The sequence below is a fragment of the Topomyia yanbarensis genome, chromosome 1, assembly GCF_030247195.1.
Source record: "Topomyia yanbarensis strain Yona2022 chromosome 1, ASM3024719v1, whole genome shotgun sequence".
Taxonomy (NCBI): domain Eukaryota; kingdom Metazoa; phylum Arthropoda; class Insecta; order Diptera; family Culicidae; genus Topomyia; species Topomyia yanbarensis.
Genome location: NC_080670.1, coordinates 167,914,941 through 167,938,768, shown reverse-complemented (window position 1 = coordinate 167,938,768; position 23,828 = coordinate 167,914,941). Strand labels below are relative to the sequence as shown.

Sequence of the window (23,828 nt, the reverse complement as noted above, 5' to 3'; positions counted from 1 at the left end):
AAAAGAAGGTAAGATTAAATAATTGAGTTGTGTGATAAAAAGCTTCAAAGCGTCGAATAGCCGATCGACGGCTTCTTTTCTTTTATTGAAAGTTTGGAGGTTTTTCGCCATTTGCGTTCTAGCGACGCATACGCTCGGCACACCGCCCGTCTCGTTTACCATCCTGCTGACCCCACGTTCCGGCTTCGAAAGTTTCCGACGCTTTTGGAAAAAGGTCGGAAGGAAGCAGCAAAACCATCAACGCGCTTCGTTAGAGCGACGGCCATCTTCATCATTGAAAAGTCGGCCGAATTCAACGCCCGGTAGGCAAAGGCCTAATTAGCGTCATCATTGCGACGCCACACAGTGGCCGGAGGCTGGCCAAAACCTCAAAAATTTATTTTTGAAATATTGATATTTTATATTTTTCCTAAATTTCTATTGAATTGAATGATATATATTCAAAATTTTGTGATCATCGGATAAGAACACGATTTTTAACACGAGTTTAAACGTACCAAAGTCTGGATTTTTTAATGATATTCATTTCCGAAACCACCATTGCTCTGTTCACTTCAAATACATGTTGCTCTTTTTATTTTGGTCCGATTTTAGCACAACTAGTTTCATTGTGTAGAGGAACAAAAGAACTTTGTTAATGAGTAAAATACATTTGGTACATTTGCTTGGTAGTTCCACTTTTTAGTTTAAATATGTTTAAGGTGTTCAGATCCAAAATACTTTTTTCGCTAATGTGTTCTGTACAAATTTCGGAATCATTTCGGAACGGTCACATAGTATACATTCTATGTGAAATTACCTCTACTTTTCGAATATCATGGTCTCGTTCTGCGCCTAGGTGCGCAAAAAGGTTTATGGAGATTTTGATGCTTTGTTGCTAATATGGAGACGCATGGTGTTTTGTGTAAAATAGTTAGACAATCTACAGTAAACCAACACGTTATACAATGGATTTAAAGTAGTGTTCTTCATTTTTTATGAGATTGCTGACATTGGTGAACAGTAACGGAAAATCTATCATGAAAACGGGATCATAGTTATAAGAAAGGTTCAATGACACTGTATGGAAAAATGCATTTAATATTTTACGTCTGTTGACATCAAAAATGAGCTCAGCATCTCAAAATTAGCTTAAATTGTGATTTTCAGCCAAATTAGGTAACATTTGAGGTTTTGTCCGACTTTTGCTTGAAGAGCCGCCACTGTTCGCCATTGTAGACGCCGTTCGTCGCCATCGCTGAATTGGTCTGCGATAGGAAGTCGGTGCCGAAGCCGCAATACCAGTCGGCACCCAGCTGAGATGTAGCTCTGCTAGATCGACGCTGTTCCTGAAATAACACATGTAAGTTAAAAATAGATCATTGATCCGTGCACGTAGATCCATACACACACAACACTCAAACCTTCGAAAGCTTTCTTTGCCGCTCGAAAGCTAAAGCCGAGCGCGCATTTGTACTGCTCAGCGCAGCTTTATCCGCTAGCAGGAAATTTTGACCGCGCATAGGTAGACAGGAAAGGGGAAAGCTAGAAAGGGAAGGAACACGAAAAATGTAAAGCTTAATGAATATATAAAACCTAGGTTAAGAATAAAATGCCGTATTTCAATCCGTCCAATAAAATGTTTTCCTGTTAGTGTTACCTGAAATGTTTGTATTTTTTATGTTGATTAGCTTTCCCGTGTAGTGAATTTGGTTCGAGAAGATTTCTCACGTTTCGCGTCGTTTCCGTAGATTTGAATTTTCGTTGTGTTTGTTTTACTCCGATGGGCTATCGGGAATTAGTCCCCACTACTACCTACAAAGTGAGAGGGAAAGAGTGTTCGACTGAGTTCTGCCTGTGATGATAACTGAACGTTTTTTTAGTGCATGAGCTTTCGAGTTGGTATAACGATCATTTCTCTTGCGTCTTTGCTAAATATAGTAGTGGCTCCATCTATACGCGAAACGGAGTGCATCTTTTCACATTTTGTGTTTACCTACCGTTCCTTTGCGCCATTTCGGGATCAATTTCTATAACCTGCCCTGAGGTTAGGTTTTATGCTGGGCAATTCTAACCTGACGAGTGGTCCTCTTCGGGGGTGGCGCTAAAGCTACTCGTTTAAAACGTCCTGAGAAGCGTTTTGGTAGACGGAAACCGTAAACGGCCATTTGGCCCGCTACACGGTATACGGGGTGGATGAAAAAATGCGGATGTGGGGGTGGTTCAAAGGGAGAGAAGTGATGAAGGAGCGAGGTGTGAGGGCAAGGGGGAAATATGGGAAATTCCTTTCATTTGAATTCGTTTGTAAAAATCGGCTGGGGAATGGGTGTGATATTAGCTTAGGAACTAGGCGAGTTCCCCAGAGGCATCATGAACAGTGGCCAATGTGGCCAAAGTTGCTTTGATTGATCAATAGTGATCCAGACCCGCAAACTAGAGTAATTTTGAACCCATTTTAATATGTTTTACGTCATTTGGGCATCATGGTTGTACCAGTTTATATGGGAATTTGCTGGTCGACCGCACTCTTCAACCCGTAACTCCGGAACCGGAAGTTGGATCAACTAAAAATTCAATAGCAGCTTATGGGAGCGTTGTACCTTTCAGATGATACTAAGTTTGTGAAAATCGGTTCATCCATCTTTGAGAAAATTGTGTGAGTTTACACACATACACACATACACACGCACATACACACATGCATACATACACACACAGACATTTTCCGATCTCGACGAACTGAATCGAATGGTATATGACACTCGGCCCTCCGGGCCACGGTTGAAAAGTCGATTTTTCAGTTCTTGCATAGCCTTTCTTTATATGATAAAGGCAAAAACATACCCCCACAAAGCGATAATCCAACAAAACTTTGATACTACATTGCGTTGCGAAATTTAACCTTCTTTTTTAATTGACTTCAAAGTCGATTCTTAGTATATTTGACAAGATGCTACGACCCTTCCGGTCACTGAAAATCCTTCCGGACGAATGACTTATGAATCCAGCGCAATTTCAATCATCAAAATCAAAGCGCTGACACATATTCGACCGTGACGGAAATATCAAATATGCGTCCTAATAAACCCTTCTCAGTAACCAGCCTAAAACAAACAAATTACTAGCGACGACCCTTTTTCGAAGGCATACCGCGTGTAAGTACCTACAAAGGAAGTTGAGATCGACGGCGTGGTCACCGAAACAAGTTTGGTATGCGCGAATCTGCTGAAGCATGGGGTTGGCTGTTTTCAGGACCTTATACTTCAGCCAGTGAAGCATGGGGTCCGCTAGAGCCCGGAGTCTCTGGCCCTCGCCGAGTGTATCCATCCTTAAAGAGGGTACTTCCTTGATGGCGACTCAGGAAGTGGCCAAAGACGATACGACGTGCTCAGAGTTCGACATTGAAGTAATTTCCCCAAAATTATCAATATCAATATCAAAAATATATCAATTTGAAAGTGATGCAATTTGTTTCCGTACACCCTTTATGTGCGCGAGATATATGCATGACAGTTATAAGTTTGTTCGAAATTTCGAGTGGGATGTTTGAGACAGTTTTGCATGGTTGTGTATGAACTATACATTTTCGTGCAATAGTTATTAGGTTTAACTGAATAGTAGAGTAGACTGGGGTCAAACAGGTATGGGGGCACAATAGGTATAGGGCATTATCTTTGCTATGTTATTACAGAGGTCGCTCATCTTGTGTGAATTAGATACACGGTAGAGAACATCGTTGACGGCAATCATTTCGGCTGTTACCGTGGATCAGCTGTATTAGTTACGGCGCTTTCGTGTGTTGTTCTGCAAAAAACGAATTGTCTTTCGTCCTCTGTATAGTACATTTAATCAATGTAAAAAATGTCAAGTGAGTTTTTTCTTACGTAAAAATTGATGCTAAACAAGATTTTTATGTTGGTTTTTCGATATTTTTGTTTTTAAAAAAATGCGGACATCAACATGAAACATACGCTTGGGGCACTATAGGTCACTACTGAGCGTCCCACAGCCAATCAACCACGTGGGCCGGAATGAATAACTTTAATTCCACACTCTGGCGACGACGAGGACACCGAAGAAGTCATTCGCAAATACAAAGCCAGACGCAGCTGCCGAAACAACATGTTTTTTCAACATTTCCTTTCGCGGTTTCATGGTTTTTCACATCATTTGCCACTTCTCATTTTCTCACCTGAATGACGTCAATTTAATTATTAACCGTTATGTATCCGACGCGGTACCCGGGTACCTTTTTAAGTTTCAATTAATGAAATTCCTATGTTTTATCCATAGCTGGAAATTGACTTGGTGACATCTTAGAACTTCACTAAGTCAAGCTTTTGGGTTAATAATATTGTTGATATAGTAAGGGGGAAGTTAGGAGGGGCTCCTGATTTTTTTTTACTACGTAACAGGCCGACGTGGGTACCCGGGTACCCACAAAACTGAAATACAAATAACTAAGGTAATTTCCAACCGATTTTGATGCTTTTGGGTGTTTTGAATTCAGGAACTCATCCTCATTAAAAATGAATCGGGTTACTTCATTCGGTTCCCGGGAAACCGGATTTCCGGATGCAGGTTCCAGTGCTGGGATACTATTTGTGGACTTCAATGGAATACTAGCAATATGGGTATCAAAATTCTTGGAATTGCATCAGTCGGCTATATCTCGTGGTTTTGGAACCATTTGGTGATTTGGCCCCGGAACGGACATTCCGAGTCAGGTTCCCGTGGGGCCGTGAGTGTTCATTCCATTCCAATTCCATTTTTTAAATTGCCATAGAGTCTCGTAACAATAAATAACAGACTTCTGAGACAATTTGAAGAGTTTTGATTCTCATATTTGCTAGGACATTATTAAAATTTACAAATCATGCCCTAGTACTGGAACATTACCACGGAAAATACGGATTACCAAGTACCAGATCCCTTCATCCGGTTCAATTTTATAAATCAAAAAGTGAACGAGTTCCTGAATCCAAAAAATCTAAAAGTGTCCAAATCGGATAAAAGAAGCCATAGTTACGAGCATTTCAATTTGTGGGTACCCGGGTACCCACGTTGGCCTGTTAAAGGTGCTTTTTGTTGGACACATAACAGTTAAATAATCTGCAGTATTAATACTCTTCAAATAAAAGTTAAACCGGTAATTTTCTGGGCGCGTACATAGTTTAATTTAACCTCAAATATAGTGACCTATCGTACCCCCAAATTTAAAAAATATCGAAAAAAGTACCAGTGGCCAGTCAGAAAACCATTATTGCCAAAACGTTGCCAGATTATAACCTTTCCAGCGAGTTTGTCAAAATCAGTGCAAAAATATCATCGCACGAGCTCGCCAAAGAAAACTGACCTATTTGACCCCACACTACTTTTTGTTTAGAAGAATGTTAGCATATAATACGAATTAAGTTTTGGTTAGAAAATTTCAGTACTATCTGTGGCCGCATAGAGGGCGTCAACACTAACTTTTGAACGAAAAAATACAATTTGGACATGCTCGGTAAAACTACTGCAAAATGTGCGTTCTACAACTTTGTAGAAGACTCCTAATTTACATCTCTCTCTCTCTGTTGAAAAGTTACTGTTGGCGGTGACATGTGAAACTAGGATTTTCTAACCAAAACACGTGACACGTATCATATACTAGAATTCTTGTAACTCAAAAGTCAACGCGAATATGCAAATAGCTAAGCGTTTATATACGCGAATTCAAACGCGCAGAGTTATACACACACTACCATACACGACATAAAAACGTTCACGTGATGAAACACGTTAACATAGAACCGCTTGTGCCCTTCGCGATAATATAAATGTGGTCATGTATGCGCGATCATCCCAATTCACCTACGCCCGTAATCTCGCTTACATAAAAACATTCCGGTTATCAAGTTAATATGTTACGGTTACTTTTGTCCTTTTTTTTATTTTGACTATGTTAGTCACATTTTCTTTTTTACATTTTAACGACATTCAATTAGCTAGAGAATACTGGGTAGGGAAAGTTATGAAAATTTAGAGCCATAGTACTCAAGTGAGAGCAAGGATGTGAAGTATACAGATCGGAAAATAGAAGTGGCAGGATCATTAGAGCAGGCTTAATATGTTTTGTCTTCTGCTGATGAGGGTCGAGCTTAGGCAGCATATCTACGAATCATTCGAGTTCACCAGCATGTCTCTTGGCAAAGACAGACTTGTCCCTCTTTTCCGTGAGAGACGTGGGTTCAACTCCCCTTCCCCCTATGTAACAAATTGTCAATTTATCTATTCCCCCTCCTCTATTACGTAACAAATCCTTCAAAAAAAATTCTTTAGTAAAAACATGTTAGGTAACGTTCTAGTTTATTCCCCCTCCTTTATATGTCACAACATGTAACAATTTGTTGTACCCCCGACCCTTCAAAAAGCGTTACGTAGTTTATGAATGGTTCCTTAGCACATACGAATTCTTCCGTAACAAATCGTTGTTTCATGGAACATTTTAAATATCAGACTCAATAAGCTAAAAATCCCTTAAAAACATAATTAGAGCCTTGTGCCACAACAGTTGTTCGTATGTGTTACAGTTTAATGTCTGTTGTAAATAACCACCGAAGACTTTTCGCAAGTCTCTATTTGCACTGTTGATTTGTACACGCATATGCCAATATCCAATACGTTTACTTCTGCATAGCAGACACTTCTGGCCACGGTTACCATGGCACGCGAATTATGTGGGAACGGCCAGCAAAGTGCAAATCAAACATTGCAGCCTCCGCAACAATAAATACGGTATCGCACCGCAAATGGCGCTAAAAACAAATTTGGCATAACGCCCGAAACAAATATGGGTGAGAGATATTTTTGCAACATGGTGCACAATACCATAATATTTTTGTTTGTCTTCACAATCGTGCGTATCTGTGGCCAACTGCTTGAGTTATGCTAGCGTATTGTGGTTTATATTGTTTTTCGTTCATTAGTTAATGATGTTTACAATCCGGCATGCGGCCCGTAATTGATATATGTAGATATCTGAGATGTGAGTGAGAATGTAGTTTCGGGCCTAATTAGTAAACTCTTCGCTTTTTTAGAGGAGTGCTCTGTTTGACTTTTCAAGTTTCGATAGTTTCGTCGTAAAGCTATGTTGGTACATACATTTTGAATGACTATAGTTTTATTACTCTATGGATCCTCATTAGCTGTCGGTTGTTTTATGTCACTCCGCATACGTCAATTTGGTAAACCCTAATGAAAAGACTTTTGCACTTTTTGTTGGAGATAAAATGAGATATTTAGACTGCAAAATGTATATCCCCGTTTCCATTTATCAAAGATTGCCAAAGATCTTTTTCGAGCAGAATGGAATAAAAGGTAATTCCATATTAAATTTGCAAAAGGGTGAATAAGATTCGTACACAAACTTTTATTTTGATGGTTTCTCTTAATTTACTATAATTTCGAATCAGAAAACAATTGAAATTACTTCTACGAAGGGTAAAAATTTACATTAACGCATATTTTTCATGAAATTCAACTCTGCAGCAGACTAATGAGCGAAACAAGTTTGTTTACAAAAATCACTTTCGCCCTTTTGAAGAATTAACATTTTTTTGGTTCAGTGTATTTTCAACGATTAGTTGTTTGTGTTGATCGCTCCAGTGTTTTTTAATATTTGACGTGATTTGTGCCGTTTAATCATCGTTTATCGTATCAGTCGATTCTAAATTTTGTTTGCGCCCTTGATATTGTGAAGTTTTAAAGTGTTTTCTGCAAATTTTGTTTTTGTGTCGTGAAAAATCCAGTGAAAATCGAGATTGTTTGCATCACCGGACCTGTGCTCACTTCGCCACCTGCACGCGGGTAGAGGAAAGTATTTCCCACATCACAACTTGGCGTACAGTGAGACGAAAACGAAAAGTCGGATCTAGGGCGGGTAGAAAATCGGCATTATGACAAGTGCATGCGATCACTGCGCGAAAACCGTCAAATCGGACGATGACTTTATCGAATGCATGGGATTTTTGCAAAAATGTGGTGCATATGCAGAGCGGGAAACAACTCAACAAGCCGTTCTTGAAAAAACTTGCCGAAAACCCAAATTTATTTTGGATGTGCAATGAATGTGACAAGTTGATGAAGTTTGCTCGCTTTCGCGACACGATAGCAGCGATAACACATCCAGCGAGGAATCGCTTGGATGTGTTTTCGCTGCTATCGCTGGAAAAACGGATGACGTCTGTGCTGAACTAAAGGCAGAGTTATCAAAAAATAACCAGCAAATTTCGCACCTCGCCAGAAAGGTTTCAACAGCCACTCCAGTCCGGCCAAATTCCGGTACCTCTCGACCACCTCAGAAATGTCGTCGCGAGGATGGCCCTGATCCGAGCAGTATTCTTGTCGGCGGTCGAAAGCTAGTCGATAATAGCAACATTCTCACGCTTCCACGTCCCACTCCGTTGCTCTGGATGTATCTTTCCCGCTTTCATCCTAGCGTTAGCAAGGAGACTGTCGAAAAAATGTCCAAAGAAGGACTAAATTGCAACGAGGAAATAAAGGTTATTCCGCTTGTTAAAAAAGGCATAGACGTCAGTACTCTGAACTTCATATCCTTCAAAGTTGGAGTTCACCTAAAGTACCGTGAAGCAGCTCTTAACCCTGACACCTGGCCGCAAGGCATATTGTTCAGGGAATTTGAAGATAGCCATACCCAGAACATTTGGTGCCCACCGACTGATTTTCCTCCGCCCTCGGAAGCCGTATGTATTCCGCTAATGCAACCCGCCCCATCAACCCTACAGAGGACTCCGCAACGATTGGCAATGTGAAGGAGTGTCGACGCTGATCGTATACTGGGACGCAACGCAGTTGGTACAATGGAAGCCCTCGATCCCCCCCGCTACAGTCGAGCCCTTGCAGCCAGCGTTCAGCAGTCGTCCCGGTTCTGTATGTGTGGGTGGAGAAGGGGCTTCCAAGCCGCCTTTCTCGGCAAGTATTATACAAATTGTAACGATACAACGGTTGAACCGTTTCACGCTTCTAGTTCATCGTCCAACTCTCGCCGTATGCTACTACCGTTCCGTTGCTGCTCTCCGCATCGCACCATCGGGGTTAAACGCATACTGAGACGCACTGCAGTTGGCACTATGGAAGCCGTCGAGCCCCCCGCCACAGTCAAGCAATTGCAGCCAGCGATCATCAGTCGTCCCGGTCCTGTCTGTGGGATGGGAAAAAGGGTCTTCCAACCCGCCACAAATGGCAAGTATACATCTGATCCGAACACTTCAAGCGCTGATGTATTCTTCGCTTCCAGTAATTTGCCTTTTGCTCTAACATCTTGTGACCAGATGTCAACCATTTCTCTCGCCGATGATGATCGTCACATTCTGGGCATGATGCAGTTGATTCGCTCTCTGCAGAACCTGATCCGTCATCCAATAACATCGAGATTTACTACCAGAATGTTGGTGGCTTAAATTAATCAACGGGCAGCTATTTGCTCGCGACCACGGGCTGCTGTTATGACGTCATCGCCTTAACCGAGACGTGGCTCGACAACCGTACTCTGTCTCACCAGGTGTTTGGTTCAACATTTGATGTCTTCCGCTGTGATCGCAATGCCCTCAACAGCCACAAGACATCATGTGGTGGTGTACTCATCGCCGTTCGCCATGGTATAAAAGCCCGAGTGATCAACGATGAGCGGTGGGCGAGCTCCTAGCAAGTGTGGATATCAGTGAAACTTGCCGATCGCAATCTCTTCCTGTGTGTCGTGTATTTTCCACCTGACCGAATTCGTGATTACAGCCTGATCGATGTATATCTTTCCTCCGTTTCTTTCATCACCTCGATCGCTGCCCCGTCTGATGATATTGTTATACTGGGCGACTTCAACTTACCTGGCTTTACCTGGTGCCAGGCATGTAATGGATTCCTACGATTGGATATCGAAAAGTCTGCGCTTATCAACAATGCCAGTTGTATCTTGGACAACTACAGTAGCACAACTCTTCGGCAAATTAATAATATCATCAACGAGAATGGACGTACATTGGACCTCTGCTTTGTAAGTGCCCGGGACTACGCTCCGTACTGCTGCGCCGCTCCGACGCCCTTAGTCCAGCATGTGCGCCATCATCCCCCACTACATCTTGTACTCGCTGGTAACCTAGGAGTGAATTTTGAAGACGTCTCAAGCTCTATCGTCTACGATTTTAAAAACGCTGACTACGACAGCATCGTTAGCACGCTGTTGGATATAAACTGAGACCAAAATCTTAACAATGATGACGCGAACGAAGCAGCGATGACGTTTTCTAATATTCTTAACTACCTAACTGACCGTCATGTACCAAAACGAACAATTAGTACCGATGAACACCCTCCCTGGCAATCAACCGTCCTTAGACGATTAAAAACTGCCAAACGAACCGTATTTAAAAAGTTCTCGAAGCATAAGACACTTGCATTACGATACCACTACTTTCAACTCAACCACGATTACAAACAGCAAAGCAGACGTGCCTTTTTTAGATACCAGCGAAACGTCGAACGTCAACTGAAATCCAAGCCCAAGTCGTTCTGGAAATATGTGAACGAGCAGCGAAAAGAATCCGGGTTACCATCTTGTATGTCATTAAAAGGAGTTTTAGGCACCGCCACTAAGGAAATTGTTTTCCGACAAATTTTCAAGCGTTTTTACCGACGAGAGCCTTTCCCCACAACAAGTCGCTGCCGCTTCAAATCTAACCTCTTCTCTAAGACGAACCATCAACCGAATTTGTGTCGATAATGCTGCCATTCTTGCAGCAAATTCCAAGCTGAAAGCATCTAGTTCCTTGGGCCCAGATGGCGTTCCCTCGATTTTTGTCAAAAAGTGCATCAGCGGGCTTATTGAATCACTTCGGCGAGTCTTTGTGCTTTCACTCAATACTGGACCATTCCCTTCCTGCTGGAAAGCAGCGCACATTTTTCCAGTTCACAAAAAAGGAAACAAATCGAGCATTGACAATTATCGGGGAATCTCGTGTTTAAGTGCAGTATCAAAACTATTCGAGCTGGTTGTCTTAGACCCTACTTTCTTTCACTGCAAACACTACATTGCAGACGACCAACACGGTTTTATGCCTAAACGATCGACAACGACTAACCTGCTCTCGTTCACAACATATGTACTCGGTGGATTCGCCGACGGATTGCAAACCGATGCTATTTACATGGATGTATCTGCGGCCTTCGACAAAATCAATCATGATATCGCAATAGCGAAGTTGGACAAACTCGGTATTCATGGACAACTATTGCGCTGGTTTCGTTCCTACCTCGATGGAAGGCAACTCCAAATCAGCATTATGGATTGTTTATCTACACCATTCTTCGCTACACCCGGCATACCACAAGGAAGCAATCTCGGTCCAGTGATATTCCTCCTCTACTTTAATGATGTCAACATCAAATTACAAGGACCCCGCCTTTCTTTTGCCGACTACATGAAAATGTTTCGACAAATATGGGATAAAACCGATGCCGAGTTTCTTCAGAGTGAATTGGAGAGCTTTAGTACGTGGTGTGATCTAAACAGAATGGTTTTAAACCCGAGTAATGCTCAATCGTTGCGTTCACGTGGAAACGCCATTCGATTCAGTTTAACTACCATCTCTTCGACTCGAGTATTCCAAGACACTCTAACGTCAAGGAACTAACGTTCAAACCACATACATCATCCATTGTGGATAAGGCATCAAGACAGCTTGGGTTCATTTTCCGAATAGCGAAAAACTTTAAGGACGTATATTGTTTACAATCTCTCTATTGCGCGCTGGTTCGCTCAACACTGGAATATTGTGGTGCTGTTTGGAACCCTTACTACCAGAACGGTGTCGACAGAATCGTGGCCGTCCAACGCCAGTTCATACGCTTTGCCCTTCGGCATCTTCCTTGGCATAACAGATTGCAGCTGCCAAGCTACGAAAACCGTTGTCAGTTAATACAGCTCGATACTCTAAGCATCCGGAGGGACTGCTCTCGAGCCCTGTTCGTCTCGGACTTACTGTCTGCCTGGGTGGATTGCCCTACAATCCTCGGACGCCTCGATCTTCAAGCTCACGTTCGAGCTCTGCGCAATAACTCTGTTCTGCGAGTCCCGTTCAGGAGAACTAACTATGGGCGCCAGAGCGCTGTTACCGGACTCTAGCGTGTGTTTAACAGTGTGGCGACGGCGTTTGACTTCAACCTGACAAGGAATTTGATAAAAACTAAAATAATGCGTTTTCTGAAAGGTAATTAGTTTAAGTAACCACCATTGAGACCAAGGGGTCTGTTGGTGACGGTACAACAAATAAACAAATTATTTTCGAAAGAGTTGATCAAAAGTAGCCTATTCTACGATTTCATAACAGCCTTTTACACTAAGAAAAATATCTCGATTTTTGTGTGATAGTACTGTTTAACTAGTAATGCTTCATCTAATTAACAGCTAACTATCAAAATGTTTTCATTATTGTGTACAGTTGACACCAATTTTAAATAAAACAGAAAAGTAACACCTTTACAGCAAATCCTACCATATAAAAATGCAATTCACCTCAACCTAAAATCAGGAAGACAGACGACTACGATGAGCCCGGCCGAAGAGATCATTCGCGAAAGGCAAGAAAAGTGCGCAATCATTACTCTATCGCTAGGCGGTTCCATTCCGGTAACCGAACTAGACGGCATTATGACGAAGCTTTACACTTCAAAACTAGCGGCAAGTGAAAATTGAAAGAGCTCTTTAGGTTAGTTCGCCTCATCTTCATCAGCCGTCGTCACTTGTGAAGTAGAGGCTATTATGAACCCACAGCTGGCAGCTTGCTGCTTGATCCACCACTCATCCATTGGTCTTTCAATACGAGTGTAACTTTTCAGAAAGAGAGAAGTTGAGCTTTTTTGCGGATGCAGTGAATGAAAGATGATTCGAGGAAGAAGAGATATAAGGAGATATACAATTCCTCCCAAACAACCAGCCTGATGACTTCAATTTTCGTCAATTAGCCGTTCAACTGATAATGCTATGCGTAGCTGAACAATGCTGCATAATCATTGCCAAGAGGCCCAATTGTACTGGCTTATTATTCGGTAGCCCCGTCGGAGCCGGTTGCATTCCTCAGATTCGAGGTACGTCAGGTCCCACTGATCAAGTGGCCGAATTGCATGAATTGAAGATTAGGATCAATTTCCGTGTTCGTGTGACATGCGTTTTAATGCAGCACTCAGCTCTATTCACGGTAATTGGCCAATCATTTTCTTCCGATCGTCTAAGAATTGGAGAAAAATTGTTTTGGAACTATCAGAACTGATTGATTGGACTTGAGGTAACAGTGTTGAAACAGAAATGCAGAACAAAGAAATTTTTGTGTACATGTGCAATATAGTTTCGGATAATGCATTGCTTATGACACTCAACATAACCTCAAAACATGTGGATACAGGGTACATTTGTGTTATACAAGGCAAGGGCATCCATTATGTCAAATTTGCCAAAAAGTGGTTCGTGTGCTCATCCACTCAAGAGAAATTGCAAATTACCAAACGTTTCTCACGCAAGAAAATCGATTAAAACGCCAATCGTCACCCAGCCGGTCGATTGTTGGCCAAGGACAGTCCGAAACGAAGTTCGAAAATGCTTAAACCGTTCCATGATGGTTCGCGATCGCTTTTTTGCTCGCTAAATGTGTATCCAATCACGACTCGCGTCGGACCAATTGGTCAGAACTCGACGGATGCTCACTGACATTGAAAGGCTGCGTAAGATCGGAACATGAACGAGCAAGTTCATTTCACGCTAAACGATTATATCTGCCAAGGGTTTTCCCTTTCGAAGCACCCAGAACCGACACCGGTTACAGTTCGTTTCGGTCAGGTTGGTCATACACCACAGCCAGCTTCATCGCTGCTCGCTGGTTGGCTGTTGCAATGGAGGAACCGCTATTTTATGCTGATGTTTTTCATGGTACTGAATGCTAAAGCAAAGGAAAGGCCAAACCTGGTGGATGTTCGTTTCTCGTTTGAAATGATGGAAAGTGAATTTTAGCGATTTTTATTTTCCTGTGTTGATACAGTCAGTGTTGCCAGTTGTAGAATTCAGTTTCTAATTCAACAACTAGAACTCTCTTGTCGGCACCGGTGGTTGAGTGATAAATGTGATCGCTGACATTACCCTGCCATCTTTTTCTGGTGAAACAAGCCTGCAAGGACATGTATTTTAATGTATCATCCGCTACTGGTGGCTCCAGGGGGGTTTTCGACCAGAAGCTGTTTTCGTAAGAAGATATTTTCCTACTTCACAATGCTAATATTTTAGAAGTGATCAATTAGGTGATCAGTTTGTTTTGTTCTTTGTAACACTTTTTCAACCAAATAAAAGACAATTATATTTGATAGTATAGTATAGTATAGTATAGTATAGTTTAGTATAAAATAGTATAGTATAGTATAGTATAGTATAGTATAGTATAGTATAGTATAGTATAGTATAGTATAGTATAGTATAGTATAGTATAGTATAGTATAGTATAGTATAGTATAGTATAGTATAGTATAGTATAGTATAGTATAGTATAGTATAGTATAGTATAGTATAGTATAGTATAGTATAGTATAGTATAGTAGGGCAGCACGGACAGGAAGGACAGGAGTCTAGGGGCCTAACGAACCACAAAGACATTAAGGAGATGGTCATCAAAATCCGGAAGGCGCTACTGTCTGCCGTGAAAGAGTACGATACGGCAACGCAGAGGGCAGATTTAGCTGAGCGAGCATCGGCGTCGGCTAAGGCCACTATCCTCCTAGCCCCTCCGAAACAGGGTAAGGAGAGGCAGATTAGAGTGAAGAACACGCCAGTTCCCATAACTCCAAAGAGGACAATATCCTCGCCAGGAGACGAAAGACCAGGCGGGTCAAAGAGGCAGACGCTCGAGGACGCTGTTGCTGCCGAAGGAAAGGACGCCACCTTACAGGGTGAAAGCTGGAGTACCGTTGTAGGTCGGAAGGAGAAACGCGGGAAACAGCAAAAAAAGAAGGAAGAGCGAAAAGGGGAGCAGAAGACGAAATCAGAACCCTCGGCTCGTCAGAAGGCGCCTAAGGAAGAAGCCGTGCTCGTCAAAGCAAATGACGAGACTACGTACGCAGCCCTGCTCAAAAAGGTCAAAGAGGACCCGGAGCTGAAAGATTTGGGGGAAAACGTGTTAAGAGTCAGGCGTACCCAAAAAAATGAGATGCTCCTCGAGCTTAAGAAGAATACTACGACTAGTAGCTCTGCCTTGCAGTAGACTATAACTAAATCAATGAGTGGAAAGCCAGAAGTTAAAGCCTTAAGCCCAAGGATGGTAATTGTGTGCAAGGACCTCGACAAAATAACGACGGAAGACGAGCTGAGAGGTGCTATGAAGCAGCAGTGCAAACTGGGCGAGGTGCACATGACGATCCGGTTAAGGAAAGGATACGGAGGAACGCAGACAGCGATGATTCGTTTACCAGTAACCGCTGCAGACAAGGCGCTGGAGGTAGGTAAAGTTACAGTTGGATGGTCGAGATGCCTACTGAGAGCCGCCCTACGAGTAAATAAACAAGCGGAGAAATGCTTCAAATGTTTAGGCTTTGGACATTTAGCAGGGGCTTGCAAAGGCCCGGACAGATCCGGGATGTGCTGGAAATGCGGAGAGACGGGCCATATTGCGAGAGACTGCACGCAGAGGCCGAAGTGCTTGCTTTGCACCCCAGCGGAAGGAAACGACCATCAGACCCAGCCTACAAGAAGGCGACTGTAGGCCAACGGTGATGGAGGTGACCCAGATAAACCTGAATCACTGTGATACCGCACAGCAACTGTTGTGGCAGTCTACGACAAAACTATGTGCGATGCCGCTTTGATCGCAGAGCCTTATCAAGTCCCCCCTAATAACGGTAACTGGGTGGCGGATAGATCAGGAACCGCTGTGATACAAGTAATGGGAAGATTTCCCATCCAAGAAGTGGTAGAACGTTCATACGAGGGTTTCGTGATAGCCAAAATCAACGGCATCTTCGTATGTAACTGCTACGCTCCCCCAAGGTGGACAGTAGAGCAGTTCAGCCTAATGCTGGAGCAGTTAACCGAGCAGTTGATCGATCGGAAGCCGGTAGTCATTGGTGGTGACTTCAACGCCTGGGCTGTGGAATGGGGCAGTAGAGTAACCAACACAAGAGGGTGTATCCTGCAGGAAGCTCTAGCGAAGTTAAACGTACGATTGTGCAATGAAGGCTCTGTTAGCACATTTCGGAGAGACGGGAGGGAGTCTATCATCGACGTCACATTCTGTAGTCCCTCATTGACGGCGAACATGAATTGGAGAGTATGCGAAACGTAGTGACCACCAGGAGATTCGCTACCGTATCGGTCAACGGAACCCCGTGGCAGTACAGAGAAGGGTGACCGGCGAACGAAAGTGAAAGACGAAAGCCTTCAACAAAGACCTCTTTGTTGAGGCACTTCGGCCGAACGGCGGGACCGAGAACGTGGATGCGGCTGACCAATGCCGCGAAAACTGGAACCACGCAACAAACGGCGTCCAGCTTACTGGTGGAACGAGACGCTTAGTACGTTACGCGCTGCTTGTCCCAGAGCCAGAAGACGGGCCCAAAGAGCAACCAGATCGGAACCAGATAGAGAAGAGCGTAAGGCAGCGTTTCGGGAAGCTAGGGCCGCTTTAAAACGGGAGTTCAGACTTAGCAAGTTAGAGTGCCACAAGGAGCTATGCCGAGAAGTAGACGCCAATCCCTGGGGTGACGCATACCGAGTCGTGACGGCGAAAATGAAGAGTCCGACGACGCCAGCCGAAATGTGTCCGAGCAAGCTGAAGATAATCGTCGAGGGTCTTTTCCCGAAGCACGATCCAACTATATGCCACCGACACCGTACGGCGAAGAAGAAGGAACAAGCACGGATCGGCAAGTGACTAACAACGAGCTAGCAGAAGCATCGAAGCGCCTAAAATCAAAAGAAGCCCCTGGTCCGGATGGAATACCAAACGTGGTACTGAAAGCTGCGATCCTGGCATATCCGGACATGTTCAGGATAGTGATGCAGAAGTGCCTAAATGAAGGCAACTTCCCCGAAATGTGGAAGTTCGAGAAGCTGGTGTTGCTGCCGAAGCCAGAGAAGCTACCTGGCGACCCGACCTCGTACAGGTTAATAGGTTGATGAAATTCACGGAAGGTGAGCGCGGACTGTCCAAGATGCAGTTCGGTTTCCGCAAAGGAGCATCGACAGTGGATGAAATTCGGATAGTGTTCGAGAGAGCTGAGAAGTCATCTAAACAGAAGCGAAGAGGAGATCGATACTGCGCTGTGGTCACGATAGATGTGAAAAACGCGTTCAACAGTGCCAGCTGGGAAGCCATCGCTGCAGCGCTGCATAGAATGAGGGTTCCCGACTATCTATGCCAGATCCTGAAGAGCTACTTTCAGAGCAGAGTGTTGCTGTACGAGACGAGCGAAGGACATAAGTCATTGCGTATCACAGCGGGCGTTCCTCAGGGCTCCATTCTCGGTCCAACCCTTTTGAACGGGATGTACGATGGGGTCTTAACGCCGCAGCTGCCTAGGAAAGTGAAAATCGTAGGTTTCGCGGACGACGTGTCACTAACGGTGATGGGTGAGACACTTGAAGAAGTGGAGGTGTCAGTGATGGAGATAATAGACGCGATCGAGAGCTCGATTAACGGGGTCAAGCTGCAAATAGCTCACCACAAGACGGAGGTGTTGTTGATCAGTAACTGCAGATCGGTTCAACGAATGCAGATCGACGTCGGAGGGCACGTGATTGCATCGAAACGTGCTATCGGGGAAGCGGCACTCGTCAAGGCATCTCTGCATAGCTAGCCTGAACATGTTCGGGTTCGCTATGATAGTTGCCTTGAGAGCGCAGTTTGGAACTCCATCCGGCCCTGGAGCTTTGTTCATTGCTAGGGAATTAGCCACTGCGAGTAGTTCTTCGTTCGTCACCGGAGCCACCATTTCAGTTGTGCTCGCACTGTCTCGTAGTGCAGGTGGCCAGGGGCTTGTGGCTCGAGATGGGAAGAGTGCTTCGATAATCGTCGCCAACCGGTCCGGAGACCGTTCTGGGGGTGAAGAGCCCCCTTTGGTCTTGGCCATCACGATTCTATAGGCGTCACCCCACGGATTCGCGTTGGCACTCTCGCACAGGTTGTCGAAACACGCCCTCTTGCTGCTTTTAATGGCGTTGTTAAGGGCCAATTTCGCAACTCGAAACACTTCACGGCGATTCTCTCTTGCATCCTCGGTGCGGGCTCTTTGCATCCTACGTCTAGCTCTGAGGCAGGCTGATCGTAGAGCTGCAATCTCAGCACTCCACCAGTATACCGGGCATCTGCCGTTTCTTAGCAGGGTTTACCTCGGCATAGTGATGTCGCACGCGCGTGATAGAATGGCTACCAGCGCATCCACGCTTATCCTGTCGGTGTTGGCCTCCAGTCCCAGGGCCGCGGTGAAAGCTTTGCTGTCGAAGTGATTGGACTTCCACCCGCGTACCTGACAGGGATCGCCCTCGGAAGCTGCACACCATAGTTGATCCCAAAACGGATTGCTAAATGATTGCTATGGGTGTAGCTTTCGACTACCCTCCATTCCATGCCTGGAGCCAGACTCGGGCTGGCAAATGTTACGTCAATGTTACGTGCTAGTTGGGCTGCAATCGCCGATTCGCTGCACAGACTGAGAGTTCCCCCTCCCTCTGTAGGATTCTGAGAAACTACTTTCAGAACCGGCACTTCATCTATGAAACTGACACCGGAAAAAGAAGTGTAACTAGGGGACAGCGTATCGCGTAGTTGCTAAATCGATTGCCTTGTACGCAGCTCACCTGGGTTCGATTCCCAAACCCGCACGTAGGGTTAGAGATTTTTTCAAAAAGAGATTTCTCTAACCCGAAAAGAGGCGAATGATCCTTAGGTTGAAACCTTTATAATCAATGTACGACGGCCTTCCCAGGGACGTGAAGATTGTCGGTTTTGCGGACGACGTGGTGCTCCTAGTGATCTGCGAACCACTAGAGAAAGTAGAAGTACTCGCAACGGAGGCGATTGAAATTGTGGAAGACTGGATGAACGAAAAGAAGCCGGCGTTAGTTCACCACAAAAGCGAGATGGTTTTGATAAGCAAAACGAAAGGCAGTGCAGCAGTTGAGAATTTCGGTCCGAGAGTATATCATTAACTGAAAGCGGGAAGTTAGACAACTGGGAGTAATGGTAAGCTTTAATAGCCATATCGACCACGCATGCGGTTGGACAGTAAAAGTGATCTCGGATCTACCTCGTATCATGCCCAGCAATTCAATAACAGCAGTAAAAAGCGACTACTGGCGAATGTTTCCACATCGATGCTCAGATTCGTAGGACCTGCATGGGTGACGGCACTGCAGACGAAGAGGAACACATCTCGGCTGAACAGCACGTTCAGGCTGATGGTCATGCGGGTGTCTAGCGCGTATAGAACTATCTCGTCAGCCTACGTAATAGCTGGAACGATTTCTATAAACCTTCTACTCGAAGAAGATAGCGAGTGTCATAGAGATCGAGGCACGAGAAGATCCGTAAACGAACCCGATCTGATACCTTAAGCAAATGGCAACATCAGTGAGATAACGCTGTAAATGATAGAGGGATCGAACAGAGCGCACGGTGAAATGAACTTCCACATGATACAGCTCTTGTCGGGGCATGGCTGTTTCAAGAAGTATCTGAATAGGTTCGTCCACTCGAAATTAAGTAGACCAGCAGGCGCGACTAGAGTAGACTAGATTCACTGCCGGGGACTAGACTGAGCGCACGCATCATCGACAATACGTCGTCAGGTCTCTTGAGAACAGATAGTCGTCCACCCCATTGAGTAGCAGGCCATCAGCATCGAAACAACGGTTTCAAGAGAACTTTCAACGTCGGAGTAGGCTAGGCCCTCCGCCGGGGGTTAGCTTGAGTAGATCGTGAAGTAGCACCGGCGTGGTCATCGGGGCGCCTGTGAAGTGGAAGTCAACCCTCCACTCAGAAACGCAGAATCGACCTCGGCTTCTGCCCAGGTAGCATTGTTTTCGGACGACCTTCCACTACCGGGGAACTCTTCGTCGGAGTAGGAAAGATCAACTATCGGAGATTGTTCCGAGTAGTCTGTAGCGAATCGCCAGTTTGAATCGTCGCGACACGGAATGCACCTGTTATACAATTAATCTGATTCTACGGATCGTTAGAAAACTGTGTTTATAGCAGCATATACTATGATACGTAAAGAAATTCGTTTAATTTCATCAGCAGAAACTTATAATATCAGCATCCAATAAGCCAACATCATCTACTTCGCACAATGTAACCACCTAGGAATAGGCGAAGTCGATGCGATGTTTTCAAAATCGATCTTTTTGACTCGAAACATGGATTTTTTGCATCCGATCTTCTCGGCCCGATTTTTGACTAAAAACATCGATCTGGTAAAATCGATTTTTCTTTAAAATTTCCATTGAAAAAGATACGATTCCGATGTTTGACAGCAGCGATTTTTACTATATAAAAAAATCGATTTAGCAAAAACGGTTTTATTTTTCGAAATGCCCATCACTAATCAGTGCTAATCAAATCATCAATCGCACCCACACTACCGCTTGCCAGCGGAAAATGAACCAAAGAGCGCACACGAATGGATACTCCAATGTCTACAACGCTGTGCCCTTTAGAGTGCGGGCCGTGGTAAATGTATTTGAATACGCCACGCATAATTCAAAGAGCGAGAGAGCGGGCTCTCTCACGCCCAACCACCCTATCTCTAGCGTAAAGAAAAGAGCGTTCTGCTTTTTCTGCGGTATGCGATCATTGTATGCATGAAACTGGCGCGCCTCTGCATTATTGGAATGATTGCTGACGGCAGTCATGGAATACGCATATTGCTCTGAAGAGTTTGATCTGACATACATCGTTTGCTTACTACGAGGTCAGAAAGCAAACTGACGACTATTTTCATGTGTTCTGTTTTATACGTATGTCGCATTTCATTGGATGACAAAGGGGCAGTCCCAGCAACGCTCGCTGCTTGGTAGAATTGTACTGGCCAATCATGGAGTAGATAATTACAGCTTACACAAAATCCATTATTTCCATTATTTGTAGTAATTGTACATACTACGGAATTTGACACAAAATTGTTGTACATATTTCCAATGAGATAGCTCATAAATACAACAGCAGATATTCACGTTCAAAAACTCGGGTAAAAATTGCGGCCGAAAGTTTCGAAACGGGGCCGCTATATTAAAAGGATAGAAGTATTCTACTTCAAAATTTGCACATTTGGAACATAGAGCTTAGAATTTAGGAAGTTGCCTTTTTTCAGCTCGACCATGTCAGTCACTCAGTGCTGATAACGGCCAATAAAGTGGATCCAAAGCCAAATATTTAAAATAGGTTCCTTGGGGTGTATGTGAACCATAACTACCAACATACAATCTCCAATGCCATTACCTGAAGTAAAAACGGTTGCCAAATTTCCAATATCAGCAATATAAACAACTGTAACAGCTGCATCTAGTACCTCAAAATCAACAACCGGGCGCCGTGTCCTATAGACGAATATACAAAAACAAATCTTGCAAAGAGTACATAAGACAAGAAAATCATATATTTGTAAGAAAAAAAACTTCACTTTTGCAGCATGTTTGACGACAACAATCTTCATTTGCAACCTATATTTTTCTATTATTTAACAGAGGGTAAAATTTTTTGAGCGCACAGGATTTTTGTTCGTAATTATATAATTATGCTGTGTTGAGTGTATGGAACCGATTTTTTCCTAACCACTGATCATCTCTATTTTTATTCCAAAATGACGAAAATTGAAACGTTAAACCCAGTTGCAACATTTTAGTCGCACTGCTTAATTGCCTACTGATGTTCCTACTATTTTATCGCTTTGTGCGCACTTTTCCATGAACATGAATTAGTAATCATAGAGAGCGGTTGTTACTGGTCAATCGATTGAAAAACATAACAAACTTACGACCATTCTATCACCAAGGTCAATACTACACGAGTCCTAAATTTTTATCGGTTTTAAACCTGAATGCATTCACAAATATTTTTATCCGAGTTTTCAGTACTTTTACACGTTGTATTGTCTCTTGTACGATTGTTAAAAATATCACATTTAACCGGGTTTTGGTAACGAACACAAAGAACGGACATCATATGCTTTCATTATTAGAATCGTATATTTTTTAAAAATTAATTGTACCTGATTAAACCCTATCTCCCATTTGGTTCAAACGTTACAAGTATTCCAATTTAGAAAACAGAACTCTCGGTATAGGCTGCTTCCAACTCAAATTCGACGATTAGTTCAGTAAAAGGTAATACACAAAGCCAAACCCTTATATCTGGCCACACTTGCTCCAACCACTTTCTCAGCTCAGTTTCCTCTTCCGCTGTTGCTCTCGGCGCCGCCGCTGCATCGAACCCGTGCGTTTTCTCACCGTTATGCTTCTCATACAATCTATCGACCGTTTATCATTGTTGAGTTTTCCTATCACTATGTGCTATTGTTGTTGTTGTTGTTGTTGCCTGCTGCTAGAGAGGAATTATGAAATTGTTCACCTTTTCCAGATATGTATCGAACTTTTGCTCGGTTTCGCGTTGTGTACACGTAATAGTTTTTTTTAGCTTTGGACAAACCACAATCGCACCTCACCGCCGGCACCGCACCGCACCCCGATACAGCGGTGAAATGACAAAATTACCGGCGGAAATCTAACTGCAAACAGCGCATTGTCCGTCATCTAACGCCAACTTCTCGACCGAGTAGCATCTGTTTCGAATGTTTTGGCGGGCGGCGGCGTTGGGTGAATTCCCATCTGGCCTCCGAAACGAAATGGTTTTTAGCACCAGTTAATCTAGCTCGGAATGGACGGCGGGTGAGTGGTTATTGTTGTTGTTGTTGATTTACCAGTTCAAAGCCGAATAATGGAATCATTTTGACTAGTGGTAAAGAGTTGCAGCGATTCGGCAATCGTTAATATAGAAGAAAGCAGTTGGCTTTTGGTACAATTAAACAATCAAGAAACCGTCGGTACGTAACCGTCCGGATGCTGCTGCTTCCAATCAGCGCTGGGAAAAAAATCTGAAAAGCAGGAAATCCCACCGAATTTAAAGTCTAATAAGACCGATCAATAGAAGCAGACAACAAGTGATGCGAAAAATATTGCGAAACCAAGTAATCAAAGCACATGTATTCATCAAACAGGTAGCCTTCGGTTTTATAAGAAGTTGCCTCTATACAAATCAAAGACCAGCTTTACCCCTTCCCACTGCCTGGCCTGGTGCTAAACACCAGACATACCGCCAACACCCCATCGATCGAGGGGGGTCGAATAATGGGTATGCACAATTTCTTCCACGCACAGCCTGGGCTGCTCATAGCAAAACAACACCCAGCGATAATGTAATTAATCACATTTGCTGCAATACAAAAAAAAAGAGGAGAAGGTGTAAAAAAACTAAACGGTAAAGGAGAATAATACATGCACTTTTTTGTTCGGTGTGCTGCGGCTGATTACTGCTCTGCCGCTTCCGCGTGGAACAAAGACTCTTTGCGAAGAAGCTTTTCGTTCGCCTGAGGGGAGGAATTAGATCGCTACGATGAAACATAATTTTTGTAAATTGTGTGCTAAGGTACCGGTTCTTTTCTGCGCGATCCAGGAGGGCATTGGCGGCGGGAACATAAAGTGTGACGACGGGGAATCCTTGCATATAACAGTACAGTTAATTCAACTGTGGAATAAGTAAAAGGAAATT

The 23,828-nt window shown here is 43.7% G+C and overlaps 1 protein-coding gene across 1 annotated transcript in view; it reads left to right on the top strand.

The window, feature by feature from the left end:
* Positions 1-23,828, top strand: part of LOC131680582 (uncharacterized) — a 483,677-nt gene that overhangs the window by 109,880 nt on the left and 349,969 nt on the right. The window lies entirely within an intron of this gene.